The sequence below is a fragment of the Piliocolobus tephrosceles genome, chromosome 15 (assembly GCF_002776525.5).
Source record: "Piliocolobus tephrosceles isolate RC106 chromosome 15, ASM277652v3, whole genome shotgun sequence".
Lineage (NCBI taxonomy): Eukaryota > Metazoa > Chordata > Mammalia > Primates > Cercopithecidae > Piliocolobus > Piliocolobus tephrosceles.
Genome location: NC_045448.1, coordinates 104,026,166 through 104,043,445, shown reverse-complemented (window position 1 = coordinate 104,043,445; position 17,280 = coordinate 104,026,166). Strand labels below are relative to the sequence as shown.

Sequence of the window (17,280 nt, the reverse complement as noted above, 5' to 3'; positions counted from 1 at the left end):
TACTTAAAATATTTGTAATAAGTTTTTTTTTTTTTTTTTTTTTTTTTGAGGCAGGGTGTCTCTCTGTTGCCCCAGCTGGAGTGCAGTGGTGCGATCTTGGCTCACTGCATCCTCCACATCCCGGGTTCAAGCGATTCTCCTGCCTCAGCCTCCTGAGTGGCTGTGATTACAGGCATGCCATGCTCAGCAAATTTTTGTATTTTCAGTAGAGATGGGGTTTCACCATGTTGGCCAAGCTGGTCTTGAACTCCTGACTTCAAGTGATCCACCTGCCTTGGCTTCTCAAAGCACTGGGATTATAGGTGTGAGCCACTGCACCCGGCCTAGTTAAAAATTTAGAAAACTGGGACTTGTTCTACAAGTCACATCCTACATGAGCCAATCAGAACGAGTAAGACTACAGCCCGGTCCTCTCTCAAAATACCTCAGGTTCAGCATCTCTACAGTTTACAAAATACAGTGCTCAAACATGAATAGGTATGTATGTGCATACAAGTTAAAGGACAAAATAGCCTAAAAATAATGACTTCGAGCTCATTATTCATTATCCAGTATCCAGTTTATTCGTTCATCCAGTAAAACAGCTGCCAAGGATATGACCCTGAGTCCCTAACCAAACACACACACAGGTCTTGTCCTTATGGAGCTTGTCGTCTAACAGGCCCACACGAAGGAAACAATCTATCTGAGGAGTGGTACTTGATGGTGTGAGAGGCACATGGTGCTGTGGGGAGAAAATACAAGGGGATGTGCCTTGGGCAGAGTGGTCCAGGCCAGCACAGTCACCTAAGGTGAAGGGCAGGGTTCCAGGCCAAGGGAATGGGCCTCTGAGTAACTAAAGGCAGGCCCATGTGGCTGGAGTTCCGGGGCACAGGCTGAGGCAGATGCAGGCCAGACAACATGGGGCCTTCCAGAGCTATTATGGTTTTTTCCTTGCAAGCAATGGGAGCCACTGAAGAGAGTTTTACCTGAAAAGAGGGGTGGTGATGTCATGATCTGATTTCAATTTTGAAACAATTTCTTCGGCAGCAGAGTGAAAGGTGCAAAAAGCAAACGTCCACTCAGCAACTACCCGGTCTCAAGGTCATTTTCATTCATAGAGGAGGGAGAATTCTAACGGGGAACAAGCAACCCCGGCTGGGTGCTCCACATCCCATCATCTCTGGCTGTGGCTCTAGAAGCCAGCGGACGAGCTAGGAGGATCCACATGATCTGGTGTGGCGGGTTTTGATCAATCCTAAAGAGCGGTGTGTCCAGCTAAGCGTGGTGTCATTTGCTTCAGGATTATGTGCCTTCCGAATCTCGACATCTGAAGGTGTCTGGCTTTATGTCTGGGGTGGTGGATCACAGACCTGGCTGGACGCCTGGGAAACTTTCAAGAAACACAGTGACACCCCGGGCCCCAAGAATACCCCAGCCAAGACAACACAAATCTCTGGAGGCAGTACCTAGGCATTCTTTTAAAGCTCTGTTCGTGACTCTAATGAGCAGCTGGGACTGAAAATTGCTGGTCCAGGACCTCAGCCCTTCTTAAATTTTAATGCCGACACGAATCCCCCCGGGGATCTTGTTAAAATGCAGACTCTAGGCATTCTGGTATAAATGCCATTCTCCCACCACCTCCTTCCATCTTAAGAAGGAAAATTGGCAGCAAAAAAGCATCTCGTCAACGAGAGTCTATTGATGCTCTGAATTACAAGTGTTCCAAATACACAGCTAAAAGAGGTTTAATTAGAATCTAAGACCTTCCACTACTGCCTTCATCTTACTCTCCTTTCCGGCCCTCCCATCTATGGGTAACTAGACTCTGTAGAATTAGGCTTTGTCTGACTTTGGAAAACAACACAGAACTCTGCCCCATTTTTTTTTTTTTAGAAGAGAGGCATTCCAAATTCACTTCACCCCAGATCCTCTAAGGCCGTCCCATTCTCTGCATTGTTTCCTTGAATACAGAATTGCATCATGGGGTTTGCCTCCTACCTGAGGATGACACCACCAAGGCTCATTATTTCGTCTACAAGGGGCCTGGGGCCTGCCACGAAGAGTCCTTCCTCAGGGCTCTGCCGAGGGCTGCTGCTCTCCCTACAGCCAGGTGACAAATGGCCTTTAAAAAGCCTGGCATTTTCTGTAATTAACTCCCCTTTGTTCAAAACTCTCAAAGTGCCTCTGGAGGTAATGGTGGGAGTGGAAGCTGAGCCCCTGCACGCCCTCCAGTCATGGTCATGGCGCAGGCCCTGAGTAGAGCCTCTCCGACCCCTAGAATCTGCATATCCATCTTCAGAGCTTTCCCACTTCCAGTCATTAAATGGGATCTTCACTAGTAAAGATGTCAGGATCTGAAACGCAGCCAGAGAATTTGGTTTCTCAATTCATCCCACAAGGCTGAATGGCAGCTGAAGAACTTAAGGCCTTATGGGGAAAGCAGGGTCAGGGAAGGAAGAATCCACAAGAAGCCCTAATCTTCCCCCTTCTCACCTTGAAGAAAAGAAAAATAGCACACATTTTACATGTTTGTAATTACTAACAATGGAAATGTTACTATTACCATCTCTTGATGCAAATCTTTCCTCCCCTGCATTTTGAAAAGGAAACTTGTAAATTCCTTTTGCTCAGCTGCCAATCCCATTCCTGCCAGCAGCTTTTCCCCACGTCTGAGTTGTCATGCAGAAGCACAGTGCCTTTCTTACTCTGCTGCTGAGTTTGCCTCCCACCTGCCAGGCCCCACTTCTAATACGCGCGTTTACTTAGTAAAGGTTCCGAAAAGTCCCATGGTAAATAAGCCCACTTCACTCTGCTTAACCAGCCTTTTTCCAGACATTCTTTCATTCAGCAATATCTACCAAAGCCCTCCTCTGAGCTGGGGCTGTGCTAGGCCCTGGGGATACAGCAACACACATTCCCTGGTCTCACAGTGCTTCCTTCTAACAGACAAAGACAGGCCATAAACAAATCAAGTGATCCATGTATGTGATCAAGCCAGGTGACAGGTGCAGTGGCTAATAAACAAGGGCATGGGCATGACATGTTGAGAAAAGGCAGGACAGAGTGTGGGAGCAAGCCATGCAGACCCCTGGGCAAAGACTGTGGTCTGGGTCCCAGAATTCCAAAAGTGGCAAGAAGGCCAGTGTTCCTCACGCACAGTGGGCAAGCAGGGACGGGGTGGATCAGATGAGGAGACCTGAGAACGGCCCCTGACTGACAACCTCACCTCATACACTCACCAGGGATCACATATCCAGGGCTCAACTTTTCAAACACAGCTAGACTCTAAAGGAAACTTCACAACACACACACACACACACAAACCCTGGTAATGTACAAGGAACTGGTAACCCCAGGAGGATGACAGGGGTGATGAGAACGAGACAGACCAGGGCTGCAGAAACGGGGACATTTCACCGTCAACCCTGAGCATGTTCTGAACTACAATGCATCACCCTATCATCAGAATCATTAAATTACAACTTCATAATGCAAAGTGTGGCATATGAGTTTATACTATAAAGTTCTATTGCATGTCACTGAAACTTTGAAATTCACAGTAAACATTTCTCTCAATCTGCGTTCAGAAATCTCCTTTGTCTTCTCTGTTGTCATCCTTACAATTTACCACCTTGGAACGATTAACCACCCTTAGGAGAATGAAAACATATTCTTAACTGTCGAGTGAGAAATACACCTGTATTTAAGACAGGTTTTCATGAACAATAATAATAATATACAGTAAACACCTGTATGGGGTTCACTCCGTGCCACGCACAGGTCTTAGCAGGTACTAACTCACATAATCCCAGCCTCAGAGCACGCTCCTATTATTACATTTAAGGAAACGTTTCTAAGCATACATTTACACACTCCTAATCAAAAGTTGAAAATCTGCACAGGCAAGAAAAAAGGCAGTAACAATACTGAACAGCATGCTCAAATAACTGATGAGCTCACATTCTCCTTCACGTACCTTCTGCAGCCTGGGGCTCACATTTCCTTGCTGTGTTTCCCCTGAACTGAGGTTCTTGGTTCCTCTTGTCACTGGATAGGAAAATTAAAAAAAAAAAAAAAAAAAAAAGCATCATTAAAAGTTACAAGATCAACTTACTTAATACAACTTGGTTTATACTTAGGAAGGAAATAGTTAACCATTTTGATGATTCAAATATATTTGGCAGAATGGGTCTCTTACAAAGGCAGGCTATATTTGTATTTCTTGGTAAATGAATATTCTAAATGTACCAAAACCACTAGCTGTTTAAAAGACTCTTCCATGTAACTCAGGTTGAAAACTGAAACATTTTTTGTAGCAAAAATAATCAAATCCAATTATGCCCGTTTCACATATTTGAACTAGGTAAAGGATTCCTATATAAGATGATCAATTCTTCCAATGCAAAATGTTCTCTGGATTTTTGTACTCCTTACACCTTTAGCACCTGGAAAATTCTAGCCAAATGTCATATCATAAATAACCAGAAACAAGCCAAATTCATGGAATTAGAGAGACCACGGATTTAGGGGATCCACCAAAATAAACATACAACTCATTTAACATACACTAAAGCCCAAGCTGACTGGGACACATGCAGCAGGGTCCCTCTCTGACTCCCTTTCCTCTAAGAACTCAATGCTAAAATTAAAAGCAATTTCCTATTATGTCGATTGAAAGATCAAGCTTCATATACAGTCATTCATCACTTAACAATAGGGATATGTTCTGAGAAACGTGTCGTGAGGCGATGTTCTTCTGCAAACATCAGAGTGTTCTTACACAAACCTAGATAGCAAAGCTGATCACAAAGCTAGGTTATATGGAATCATCTATTGCTCCCAGGCTACTAACCTGTACTGCTGTTACTGTACTGAATACTGTAAGCATCTGTAATACAATAGTAAGTATTTGTATATCTAAAATCGGAAAAGGTAGAGTAAAAATAAGGTAGTATAGTCTCATGGGACCACTGTTGTATATGTGGACCATCATTGTCAGAAACCTGTACGGCATTTGATGGTCCTCACATCCACGTTATCCAGACGTGTATGAAAAGAAAATGAACTCCTGGGTTTCTGCAATCTCTAAGGTCCTGCAATCACCTCTCTCCCCTGTTTCCATTCCTGGCTCTCTCCCACCTTTTCATTGTATGAACTCCTCAAACACTGAAAAATGATCCGAATATAACTGCAAGTTGCCTGTGATGTTTACAAATTATTTCCTTTCTTTGTTCAGTTTTGCAAACACCCCAATTTTCATTTCAGCGAAGGAAAGAATTTTCTGCTCAGGTATTTCTTTGAGATTCTATTCTTCAGGGTCAACAGCAATTCTGAATTCTGAATTCCAATTCTGAGCCAAGATGGACTAAGCTCTAATTATAACGGGGAGGGAAGGGGAAAGACCACTTCTCTCTTTGTGTCTTTTCTTTTTAACCCAGTCACTGAAAAGAGTGAAGGAGGAGGTGGCTGGTGATCAGAGAGCCAGAGCTAAACTGAGCTGCCTAATTTTAACAGCGTCTGAGACATTTCTCACTCTGGCACTCTAAGCAATGCAATAACCCAACTCCTCATGGCCCAAAGCCCCAGACTCCGGTTTGCAGACAAAAAAAAAAAAAAAAACCTTTATGACAGTCCTGCCGCTGAGCTAACCAGAACCTGGCTGCACTGCTTTCCATTCACTGCCCAACCCTTTCCTGCCTTGCAGACTTGGAAAGCAAAAATGACAGTTTTTGGAAAACCTGGCTCACCTTCCCAGCCAGAAGTGCAGAACTGCATGCCTCAACCTCCAACTTCGGATAGGCCTCCTTACAGCGAAGATCAGAGGCTCTGGGCACCCCGGGGCCCCTCAGGCAGGGAACGTGCATTCCCACCCCTGCCTCCCCTCGCACTGAGGCTGCACATTGCTCCTTCTTCCCTGCCCTCCTCTGCATGCTCCTTGGACCCGAGCGGAACCCTTTCTTCCTCTCTCCATCGACAATTACAAACGCACATTCTCAGCCAAGGATGAAAGAAGTAAATCGTAGGCTCGTACAAGTATCAATAATTCCGCGGGTCACAGTATCCCGTACAAGGACGCCTTCTTATTGCATAATTAACGCGAGGAAGGCTCTTCCCGCTACTCCCGCGAACTAGGGAGGTCTTCAAGTCGCCAAAACACACCAGGATGTGGCTCACCAGGACAAAACCCGCAGGTTCTCCGGTTTTTCCGTGAGACCCGCAGCGGGGCCAGGGGCCCGGGCGCTGAAACCCACCCGCCTGCGCGTCCCCGGGCTCACCCTAGCGGAGCGGCGCTCGTCCGGGTCCTTAGGCTCCTCCCCCGGCCCTGGGGGCGCAGCGCGGGTCGGGCCTCGCCGGGCCTGTGGGCGAAGCGCGCGGGGTCCCGGGAGCGCGGGAAGCCCGCCCCACCCTGCCCCGAGGCCTCCGCGCCGCGGCCCGTAGGGTCCCGGGATGTGGCGACGGCGGCGGCGGAAGGAAGACTCCCGGCGCGCGAGACCGGCTCTGGGGGCCAGGACGCCGCCGCCCCACGCGGCCCCCGCGCGCCTACCCGGCCGTGCGCGCCGCCTGCCCGCGCGCGTACCCGCCACAGTCCCCGGCCGTGCGCGTTCCAGCGGGCCGCGGGGAGTGGGGAGGGGCGCGGCCGCGGAACCCCAGGCCCGGATCCCGAGCCTCTCTTCCTGCCGCTGCAGAAGCGTTCCTTCTGACGGAGACGTGCGGCGGGAACAAGTTCCGCTGGGCCTCCATCCAGAAAACAGGTTTGCTTTATGAGATCGAAAAAAAAAAAAAATGAAATCCCAAACTTGGAAAAAGGCAAAAACCCAAACCAAAGCAACAACAACAAACCCACCCGCACACGAAAAAAAAAAAAAAACACCTTGGAAAAATGCAAAAAATAGGTAAGTAAATTTCTTAAATCGCCGACTTGGAAAAAGGCCACTTGCTTGCGTTAAGGATAACTTCTAGCATTTTCTAATAAGCCTATTTAATAAAAGGGGGACGTTCTGTTCGTTAAAGAACCCCCTTGGCTGCCTGTCTTGGAGATGTCACTGTTGTCCAGGTGTAGTGGACTAACGAAGGACAATGATAACGGCCTCAACAGTTTACAGACCTGAAGACTTGTAACTTCTTAACCTGCAGAAATGGATAAGGCCTGAGTCAACCTCAAAGGTATTAGGATTTTATTGCCCAAAAGAAGGTAAACTAGTTTTATTTGTATACAACCTACATGTTTGTTAACTACCTGAGTATATCTGTGTCTATTTAGCAAACAAGTAAAATAGATACGTGTATGTATGCAGACACACACACACACACACAATTTTCGTCAAAGTTTTTAAGGAACAAGCCTTTTTTTTTTATTTTCTGTTGGTTCTCTCCTTAATGAGTTAATAATATTGAAGGAGCTGGCTGTTTGAGTATTTCACTTCTAGCACCATTACTAATCATGGTTTAAAGGTTCTGTCCCATGCCGAAGATGTTTACTGAGCCCTTTTTTTGGGCCCTGTGGTTGAGATGACACATTGCATTTCCCTTTGAGGATCTGAACCAGTGCACATGCATGGCAGAAAAGAAGTAAGTAAATGTGAAGCTTAGATGTGATGCAGCATATTATGCAGGATTTAGGGATCGAGGCTCTGGGAATCAGACCACATGGATTCAGAGCTTTAATCACCACATATGGCTGTGACCTTGTCACACTCTCATTTCTCTGTGTCCCAGTCTTCTCATCTATAAAGGGTGTGGTACTAAGCTGGGCGCTGTGGCCCATACCTGTAATCCCAGCATTTTGAGAGGTGGAGGTAGGTGGATCACCTGAGGTCGGGAGTTCGAGACCAGCCTGACCAACATGGAGAAACCCTGTCTCTACTAAAAATACAAAACAAATTAGCCAGGTATGCTGGCACGTGCCTGTAATCCCAGCTACTCGGGAGACTGAGGCAGGAGAATCGCTTGAACCCAGGAAGCGGAGGTTGCAGTGAGTTGAGATCTCACCGCTGCATTCCAGCCTGGGCAACAAGAGCAAAACTCCACAAAAAGACAACAACAACAAAAAAGTGTGGTACTAAAGAATATTGGAGAGGATGCATTTAAAGTACAAAGCACAGTTGTCCCCCAGTAGTAAACATTGCAACAAACACACACTATTGTCACCGTTATTACTGCATTCCCAAGATACTGTTCAAAACTTTAAAAGATGGGGTCTGTTCTAGAAGCTTACACATTGACAACTCAGGTAACTGAGGGTTTTTTTGGGGAGTTTTTCCAAATTATTCTAGTTCCTCTTTTTTTCCTATAAATGAACTTCTAGGAAAATATTAGTATTTAGTCTTTTTTTTTTTTTTTTTTTGAGATGGAATCTCACTCTGTCACCAAGGTTGGAGTGCAATGATGCCATCCCAGCTCTTGCAACCTCCGCCTCCTGGGTTCAAGTGATTCTCCTGTCTCAGTCTCTCAAGCAGCTGCAATTACAGGTGCGTGCCACCACACCCAGCTAATTTTTTGTATTTTTAGTAGAGACGGGGTTTCACCATGTTAGCCAGGCTGATCTCAAACTCCTTACCTCAAGTGATCTGCCCACCTTGGCCTCCCAAAGTACTGGGATTACACGTGTGAGCCAAATATTTAGTCTTTATAGCAAGAGGATTGTTTCTAAAATAGCAGTTTTCAAAGAGTGATCTCCAAAAAGTGGATCTTTAGGCGTCTCCAACATCCTTTTGGAGGATCTGCAGTGACAAAACTGTTTTCATGGTTGTATTGGGACATTATTTGTCCTCTTTACAATGTAGACATTTGCTCTGATTGTGCAAAAGTAAGCACAAATCCCAGCGGCGGGACAACACCGAATCAGTAGTAGCTGCATCCTTCAGCACCCTGCCATTGCAATAAAAGCAAACACAAAGTGTCAGTGAAGAATGTCCCCCGTGAAGCAGTCATGCCCCTTGGGACAGGGTGAGAACTGCACAGAAACACTTCTGCTGCATTCCAAGGATAATGGTTGCTGAAGGCCATGCCCTTGTGCAATGGCCTGCAATGCACAAGCTACAGCTCTTTTTTATGGACCACCATTTTTACTTGAAAGCAGAACTGACAGACAAACTGCAGTTAGTCAGATTTGGGCATTTGGCAGACATTTCCTCCAAAATGAATGACATGAGCTTGTCACTTCAAGAAAAACATTGCCAGTGATAACTTTCAAGCTTTCAAGTGAGCTTTCAGATTTGGCAAAAGCCAGATCCATCACTGTAAGTTTGACAGCTTCCCAATATTTAAAGATTTTTCTGATGAGATCAGAAGTAGTACTAACAACTAGCTGTAAAAAAATATTGTATAGTGATCAGCCAATTGTAGTGTAATAAGAAATACGTATTTGGCCTTTGATCCTGGTTCCTGACTGATATAGTTTGGCTGTGTCCCCACCTAAATCTCAATTGTAGTTCCCATCAGCCCCACGTGTCATGGGAGGGACCCTATGGGAGGTCATTGGATCCTGGGGACAGTTACCTCCGTGCTGCTGTTCTCCTGATAGTGAGTGAGTTCTCATAAGATCTGATGGTTTTATAAAGGGCTTCCCGCTTTGCCCAGCGCTCATTCTCTCTCCTGCTGCCCTGTGAGGAGGTGCCTTCCACAAGATTGTAAGTTTCCTGAGGCCTCCCCAGCCATGCAGAACTGTGAGTCAATTAAACCTTTTTTCTTTATGAATTACCCAGTCTTGGGCATTTTTTCATAGCAGTGTGAGAACAGACTAATACACTGACATAAGCACCTAAATCCCTTGGAGTTTCCTGAGTGATAGGAATGTCTTTTGTTCTAAGGAAGCAACTCTTGCTGGGCCCCTAAATATTTTCAGATGGGGACTGGTCACTGGAAAAACCAAGCCTTGTATAGAAGCCTGCAATTTTCAGCCCTATACCGAGGGGCTGGAGAAACGAGAGGGGCTGGAGATGAAATTAATAATGGATCATATCTGCGTGATAAAGCCTCCACGGAAACCCCTAGACCACAGAATTCAGAGAGTTTCCAGATTGGTGAACACATTCAGGTGCTGGGAGAACGGTGTGCCCGGTGAGAGCATGGAAGCTCTGCACCCTTTCCACTTTGCCCCATGCATCTCTGCCATCTGACTATACCTGAGTTGTATCCTTTATAACAGGACATAAACTGGACGTAGTAGGACATAAACTGTCTTCCCAAATTCTGTGAGCTGTTCTATCAAATTACCGAACAAGAGGGAGGGAGTCATGGAACCCCCGATTTATAGCCAAGCTGGAAAGAAGTGGGGTAATCTGGGGACCCAGTTTTTGCAACTGTCATCTGAAGTGAGGGAAGTCTTGTGAGACTGAGCCCTGAACCTGTGAGGTCTGACTGTAGCTCCAGGTAGTTAGTGTCAGGATTAAATTGAATTGTAGGACAGCCAACTGGTGTGTAGAGAGTCGGAGAAAGGGTTGTTGGTGTTGGAAAACATGCCAAACTGACGAATTTTAATGTCACTGAATATAAAATATTCATTGATAGGGTTTTGGATTCCACATTGTACTAACCTTTAAACAGCTACCACTTGTTGAGTTTGGGTGTAGAAACTCAAAATACCCCCAAATTATCTTAAAAGATTAAAATATTTCTTCCTTTTTCTACTTATCTGTGTGAGGAAGGAGTTTCTTCACATTCTTTGACCAAAATATTGCAACAGATTGAGTACAGAGAGAAGTGTATGATTCCAGCTACCTTCTGTTAAGCCAGACATTAAAGAGATTTGCAAAAGGTGAACAATGCCATATTTTTGTTTTGAAAAACATAGCTATTTTTCCTTAAAGTATGCTATCTAAAGTAACGTATAATGGGAATATTCATTTTCTAAAATGGATTAATAAAGGTTTTTAATTTCACAGTTTTAATTCTCATGTTATAAGTATCGATGGATATAGTCCAGATTAGCGAAAGCTCTTTGGGTTCCTTGATAATTTTTAAGAGTGTAAATGGGTTCTCAGGCCAAAATGATTGAGAACTTCTGTTCTCAAAGAAACCCAAATTCTTAATAATAAAAGGAAAATATACCAGGTTCTTTAACAACCCCCTACTCCTACACCACCTACTACGAACTGAATATTTCTGTTTTGAACCAAACCAAGGTCCTTCCTGAAAGTGGAATAATAGAACAGATGCATCTAGAAAAACCAAAACATCTCTTACAGGGAGTGGGTCATGTGGAGAACCATCTCCTACACAGGTAGGGATTTGCCAGTTCCCTTCAGCATTCTATGACAATTTCATAAATTTCTCCCCTATTCTTCATTTTGGGTTCAACATGTATGAACTCAGGGTCCTGTAGTGCTGGGTGCTAGAATCTGACATTGTTTTCCCTCTGGCCTCTTTCCCAGCTCCTAGCTGTGCCACAGAGAAGTTCCTGCAGTTTCTGTGTCAGCTAGAGGAGGGGACAATCCCTAGAATCTTGTCCCTCTTAGTCCTTAACTTTCCTCTCAGTATGCAGAGTGGCTACCAGTCACTCAGGCTTTCTTGGCGTTCCTTTAAGAAATGGGTTTGGAAATGACTTCTTGGCCACTCTTGGCAGTAAATGTAATCGAAAATTGTGGAGAATACATATCTCGGTTCCTTTCTCTGAGCACACTGAAAAGTTCCATTTGACTCCCTTGGTGGGTATATGAGAAGCTTACCAGAGTTGAAATGAGACTCTGTCCAGGGTAAAGTTGCAGGAGAACTGTAGTGGCCACAGCCAGGCATCTCTGTGTTATACCATAACTGAGAAATGTTCAGCCAGAGGGCCCTTTTCAGTAGACGTAGAGTTGGAGGCAGGGATTACAAACCCACACAAGCTGATTTCCCTTTCCTATTTATAGATGGCAATGCAGTTCAAAGACTTTCTGTTTTTAAGTAGGAGATGGCTGAATGAAACAAGCTCAATTCCATACTCTAGCCCTTGGAAACCTTTGGTGTGTTTATTACAGTCTTAATGGGGAGCTGTTTTGCCTTGTTAAGAACTTCTAAATTATCTAAAACATAATGGGGCTGCACATTTGGAAAAAATCAACAAGAGAAATTATTTCATATTTTAAGCCCAAGAGACATTTTCAATATCTACATTTAATTTTTATTTTCACTAGAGGTGATGTTTTACTATGCTGCCCAGGCTGACCTTGAACTTCTGGCCTCCAGCCATCCTCCTGCCTTGGCCTCCCAAAGTGCTTAGATTACAGGAGTGAGCCACCATGCCCTGCCAAGACCTGCATTTTGAATTCCTGAAAATATATTTTAAAACTTACCAAAATGGGAAAATTTTTAAAAGTGCTGAATTCTTGAGGTGGGATCACAGACACCTCCCACTGTCAAGTCAGACTGTATTTCCAATGGAATTGGCTAAGGATATAAAATTATGCTGTAAGTGACGTGACCCCACAGAGTTGGTTTGGGCCCCATGACTGGGTTCTGGCTAATGAGATGTGCGTAGATGTGATCTAAGCCACCCCTAGGGCTCACGCTTAAGGACATACCTGTGATCCTGAAGTTTTCTTCCCCTGATGTGTGCCACGTGTTTTAGAAGGCGGACACACAAGATGAAAGCAGGTGTGATCCCTGCATCACCATTTGGAGGAAAGTTGCATTATCCTTATGGAATGTGATGAGCAAGTAGTTGATACCTATTGTTTTAAGCCAAGGATAGTTCAGGACATATGATTTACACAGCACAGCCTGCCCTAATACAGGATACCAGTTCAGTGATGAAAACACTGGACTGAAAGTCAGGAGGCGTGGATTCTTTGATGTTGAACTATAAGAATTTGTTGGTTTTTAACAGTTTTTGATACTCAAGTGGCAGTTTCACATGATTCACCCCAGTAATTCATGTGACCCCTGACCAGCTTGATATGTGACATTGAATTAGTCCATTACTCCCATCTGGATCTCACTTTTCTCATCTGTAAAAATCAGATCTAATAAACATCTATAGAACACTCCACCCAGTAACAGTAGGATATACATTCTTCTCAAGGACACATAGAACATTTATCCTGATATTTATGCTATAGGCTAGTCTGTAAAATAAGCCCCGGTACATTTTTAAAAATTAAAATCATACAAAGTATGTTCTTTAACCACAATGGAATTGAACTTGTTAATAAATTAACAACAGCAGGAAATCTAGGAAATTTACAAATAATGTGGAAATCAAATAACATAACACACTTAAATAACCAATGGGTCAAATAAATCACAAGTAAAATTAGATGTATTAGTTCATTTTCGTGCTGCTGATAGAGACATACCTGAGACTGGGCAATTTAACAAAAGAAAGAGATTTAATGTACTTATAGTTCCACATGGCTGGGGAGGCCTCACAATCAAGGTGGAAGGCAAGGAGGAGCAAGTCACGTCATCAATGGATGGCAGCAGGCAAAGAGAAAATTATGCAGGGGAACTCCTCTTTAGAAAACCACCAGATAGGCAGAAGGTGGCTCCAGCGGCTGTGGTGGCAGCGTGAGCATGAGGAGGTGGTGGCTGCAGCGGGGCACAGGTGTAATGGATAGATAACAGAGAAGACCTTGTCCCTTCCTAGTCAGGACATCGCATGACCAAGTGCTTCCTGCTCCCCACCAGCAACCCCAGTGAACACCATGGGTTGGAGCATGGCAGTGGGCTTACCCAGACCCCCAGCTCTGAAGAGATCAGCCTTACTAAGTTTCCTGGATTGTACCGCACTGGCAAGCCCTCGCCTCCCCATGACATCCTCCACAAGCCTCCTGATACAGTGTCTGATGAAGAGAAAGACCATGGGAAGAAAAAAGGAGATTTTAAGAAAAAGGAAAAAGGAAAAGGAAAAGAGGACTGAAGGCTGTGCAGCCTTTCATGGAGATAGCTCTGGAGATGAGGCAGAAAGTCCTTCTAAAATGAAGAGGCCCAAGGGAATCCATGTGTTCAAGAATCCCAGCTTTTCTAAAAAGAAGGAGAAGGATTTTAAAATAAAAGAGAGACCCAAAGAAGAAAAGCATACAGAAGAAAAGCACAAAGAAGAAAAACATAAAGAGAAGAAGTCAAAAAAAAAAAAAAAAGTCAAAAACTTGACAGCAACTGATGTTGTTAAAACAGTGGAAGGAAAAGAAGAAAAAAAAAAAAGCCAATTCAGGAGCCAGAGGTGCCTCAGATTGATGTTCCAAATCTCAAGCCCATTTTTGGAATTCCTCTGGCTGATGCAGTAGAGAGGACCATGATATATGATGGCATTTGGCTGCCGGCCGTTTTCTGTGAATTACGTAGAGAAGTGTGGCATGAAGTGTGAAGGCATCTACAGGGTATCAGGAATTAAATCAAAGGTGGATGAGCTAAAAGCAGCCTATGACCAGGAGGAGTCTACAAACTTGGAAGAATATGAGCCTCACACTGTAGCCAGTTTGCGGAGGCAGTATTTGCGAGACCTTCCAGAGAATTTGCTTACCAAAGAGCTTATGCCTAGATTTGAAGAGGCTTGTGGGAGGACCACGGAGACTGAGAAAGTGCAGGAATTCCAGCGTTTACTCAAAGAACTGCCAGAAGGTAACTGTCTTCTGATTTCTTGGCTCGTTGTGCACAAGGGCCATGTCATCGCAAAGGAACTGGAAACAAAAATGAATATACAGAACATTTCTGTAGTGCTCAGCCCAACTGTGCAGATCAGCAATCTAGTCCTGTATGTGTTTTTCACACATGTGCAAGAACTCTTTGGAAATGTGGTACTAAACCAGTGACGAAACCTTGGCGATGGTCTAACATGGCCACGATGCCCACACTGCCAGAGACCCAGGCAGGCAACGAGGAGATCAGGAGACAGGAGTTGCTTTTGAATTGTTTACATCAAGATCTGAAGGGTGGGATAAAGGATTTGTCTAAAGAAGAAAGATTATGGGAAATACAAAAAATGTTGACAGCTCTCAAAAGACAACTGAGAGAAGCTGAAAGACAGGAGTGTGAAACCAAGATTGCACAAGACATAGCCAGTCTTTCAAAAGAGGCTGTTTCCAAAAAAGAGATGAATGAAAATGAAGAAGTTATAAATATTCTCCTTGTTCAGGAGAAAGAGATCCTGACTGAACAGGAGGAGTTCCTGGCCATGGAGCAGTTTCTGTGCCAGCAGATTGCCTCAGAAAAAGAAGAGATTGCGGAAATTCAGAGTCGCCAGCAGCAGGGCTTAAGCGAGACTGAGGAATACTCCTCCGAGAGCGACAGTGAGGATGAGGAGGAGCTGCGGATCACTCTGGAAGATTTACAGAGACAGAACGAAGAGCTGGAAATAAAGAACGATCATTTGAATCAAGCAATTCACGAGGAGCGTGAGGCCATCATCAAGCAGTTCCAGCTGCTCCAGATGCAGCCAGCCACGGCCGAGCACCAGGCGCAGGAGGACCAGGAGCCCGAGTGGCGCACAGGTGCTGTCGAGTCGCCTAGAAACGGCGTCCTCAGGCCCATAGCAGCTAAAGAGTAGCCAAAGGCAGGCAAGGAGCCGGCAAAGCCATCGCCCAGCAGGGACAGGAAGGAGACGTCCATCTGAGCAGCCTGCACCGCCGTCCGGAGTCCGCGAGACTGAAAGGACCCGTGTATCTTACTGTAACCCGGGGGCCAGGCCAGCTCTCTGGCTGTACATTCTGTAAAGATGTCTTCTCTTCTCAGACTCTTCTGCTGTCACACGTCTGACTCCTTCACATCAGGCTTAGGTTCCATGGGAGGACGAAGCAGTGGATGCATTGTGGGCTTTAGGGACAGATGAGTTTTCCAGATAGTGTCAGCGTATTAATTTTCTTCCTTAACTTGAAATAACCATTTTAACCCTTGAGCAGCTTCTTTTTAAACCGCGTCTCTTTGCTTTTTTTATCACAGCAGAATCAGAATCTCCCTCTCATTCAAAGGGGAACCACACCAGGTCAATGCTGCGCCCTCCGTGATCTCTGGTACCTTCACTCTTGCTTGTGCCTTCAGCACCTTCTTGGTGCAGATCCCTATGGGGGAGCTGCCTCAGGTTCTCTGACTGGTCAGAGCGGCACCTGGTGGGTGTTCCCTGGCCCACCCTCCTAACTCTCTCCTTCTGCAGTTGTAAACCACAGTCCATAAACCTGAGTCACCAGGACGGCCTATCTGGCCACAGACGGGCTGCCTGTGGAGCCCGCCTACCCACCCCCGGCAGCGCAGGCCAGCCGAGAGGCCGCCTGTTCCTGCCAGTTCCCACCAGTTCCTCACTGTGGGGACCAGCAAAGGCCTTCTCACTGGGATGGTCAAAGGTAGTCACCATGGCCTGGTGCATCCACAGAGGATGTTGCTCAAACTAGAAATATTTTAAATGACTGACCTTCCTTAAAAACAGAATGACTCCGATTGCTTGCTTGGGCTAGAATGTACACGTCTTCTTGCCTGAATAAGCCATATATGGCTTATGTGCTCTGAAACAAAAGTTTGAAATTACCCGTATCATCTCAGTGAACCTACTGGTGGGTTCCCAATGGGCAAGACTGAGCAATAATAAAAAAAAAATTCCTTTCCTTTGAATCATAGCTGTGATTCACCCCGCCCCATTTGCTTGTTTCTGGTCCATCCGATGAGACTTGATGCTCTGAAGCTTCTGGGAGGCCGGGCTCTGGAGGCAACGTGCTGCAGGTGCACTCTGTCAGAGTGAATTGCACCGCGAGACAGGCCAGGCTCATGGCTGGGAAGACAAACCCCACACACACTCAAGGAAATGAAAGCAAACCCCACCCGAGGGTGCTCTCCTCCTCCTCCTAGGTAGTATTTATTTTCAGCACCTGTTTTTAATCCTCTACCTATTGCACTGTTGTGACTCTTTGGCCATTATATGATTTTTGTATGGAAAAAAAAGCTTTCTTATAGAAATCAGCATACTATTTTTTAAATCTGGAGAGAAGATATTCTGGTGACTGAAAGTATGGTCGGGTGTCAGATATTGATGTGCAAATGCCTTCTTGCTGTCCTGTCGGTCTCAGTACGTTCACTTTATAGCTGCTGGTATTATCAAAGGTTCCTTTTTTGTTTGTGTAAACTCTAATTTCTATCAAGGTGTCATGGAGTTTTAAAATTAGTATTTCATTACAAATGTCTCAGCATTGGTTAACTCGTTTTTGCCAGGACCATTATTGATCAAGCAAATAAGTTCAACAGCCATTTGGGAAAAGGAAAAAAAAACCCGTCAGATCTCGTGACACTTATTCACTATCATGAGAACAGCATGGGAAAGACTTGCCCCCATGGTTCAATTGACTCCCACTGGTTCCCTCCCACAACATGTGGGAATTCAAGATGAGATTTGGGTGG

General features: G+C 45.1%; 1 protein-coding gene and 1 pseudogene across 3 annotated transcripts in view; one reads left to right on the top strand and one right to left on the bottom strand.

Moving 5' to 3' along the window:
- CHST10 (carbohydrate sulfotransferase 10) overlaps positions 1-6,531 on the bottom strand; it is a 25,670-nt gene extending 19,139 nt beyond the window's left edge. Inside the window, exons 1-2 of one of the 3 annotated variants that reach the window (XM_023211380.2) lie at positions 6,258-6,531; positions 3,959-4,029 (exon numbers count right to left, since the gene is read on the bottom strand). The gene's annotated coding sequence lies outside the window, so the exon portion shown is untranslated. Of the gene's footprint in view, positions 1-3,958; positions 4,030-5,729; positions 5,895-6,257 lie in introns of those variants that run through there. The other 2 variants (XM_023211382.1, XM_023211381.1) reach the window with 2 other exon arrangements.
- A 7,027-nt stretch (positions 6,532-13,558) lies between these two features.
- On the top strand, positions 13,559-15,511 carry LOC111542129 (annotated as a pseudogene).
- The last annotated feature ends 1,769 nt before the right edge of the window (positions 15,512-17,280 follow it).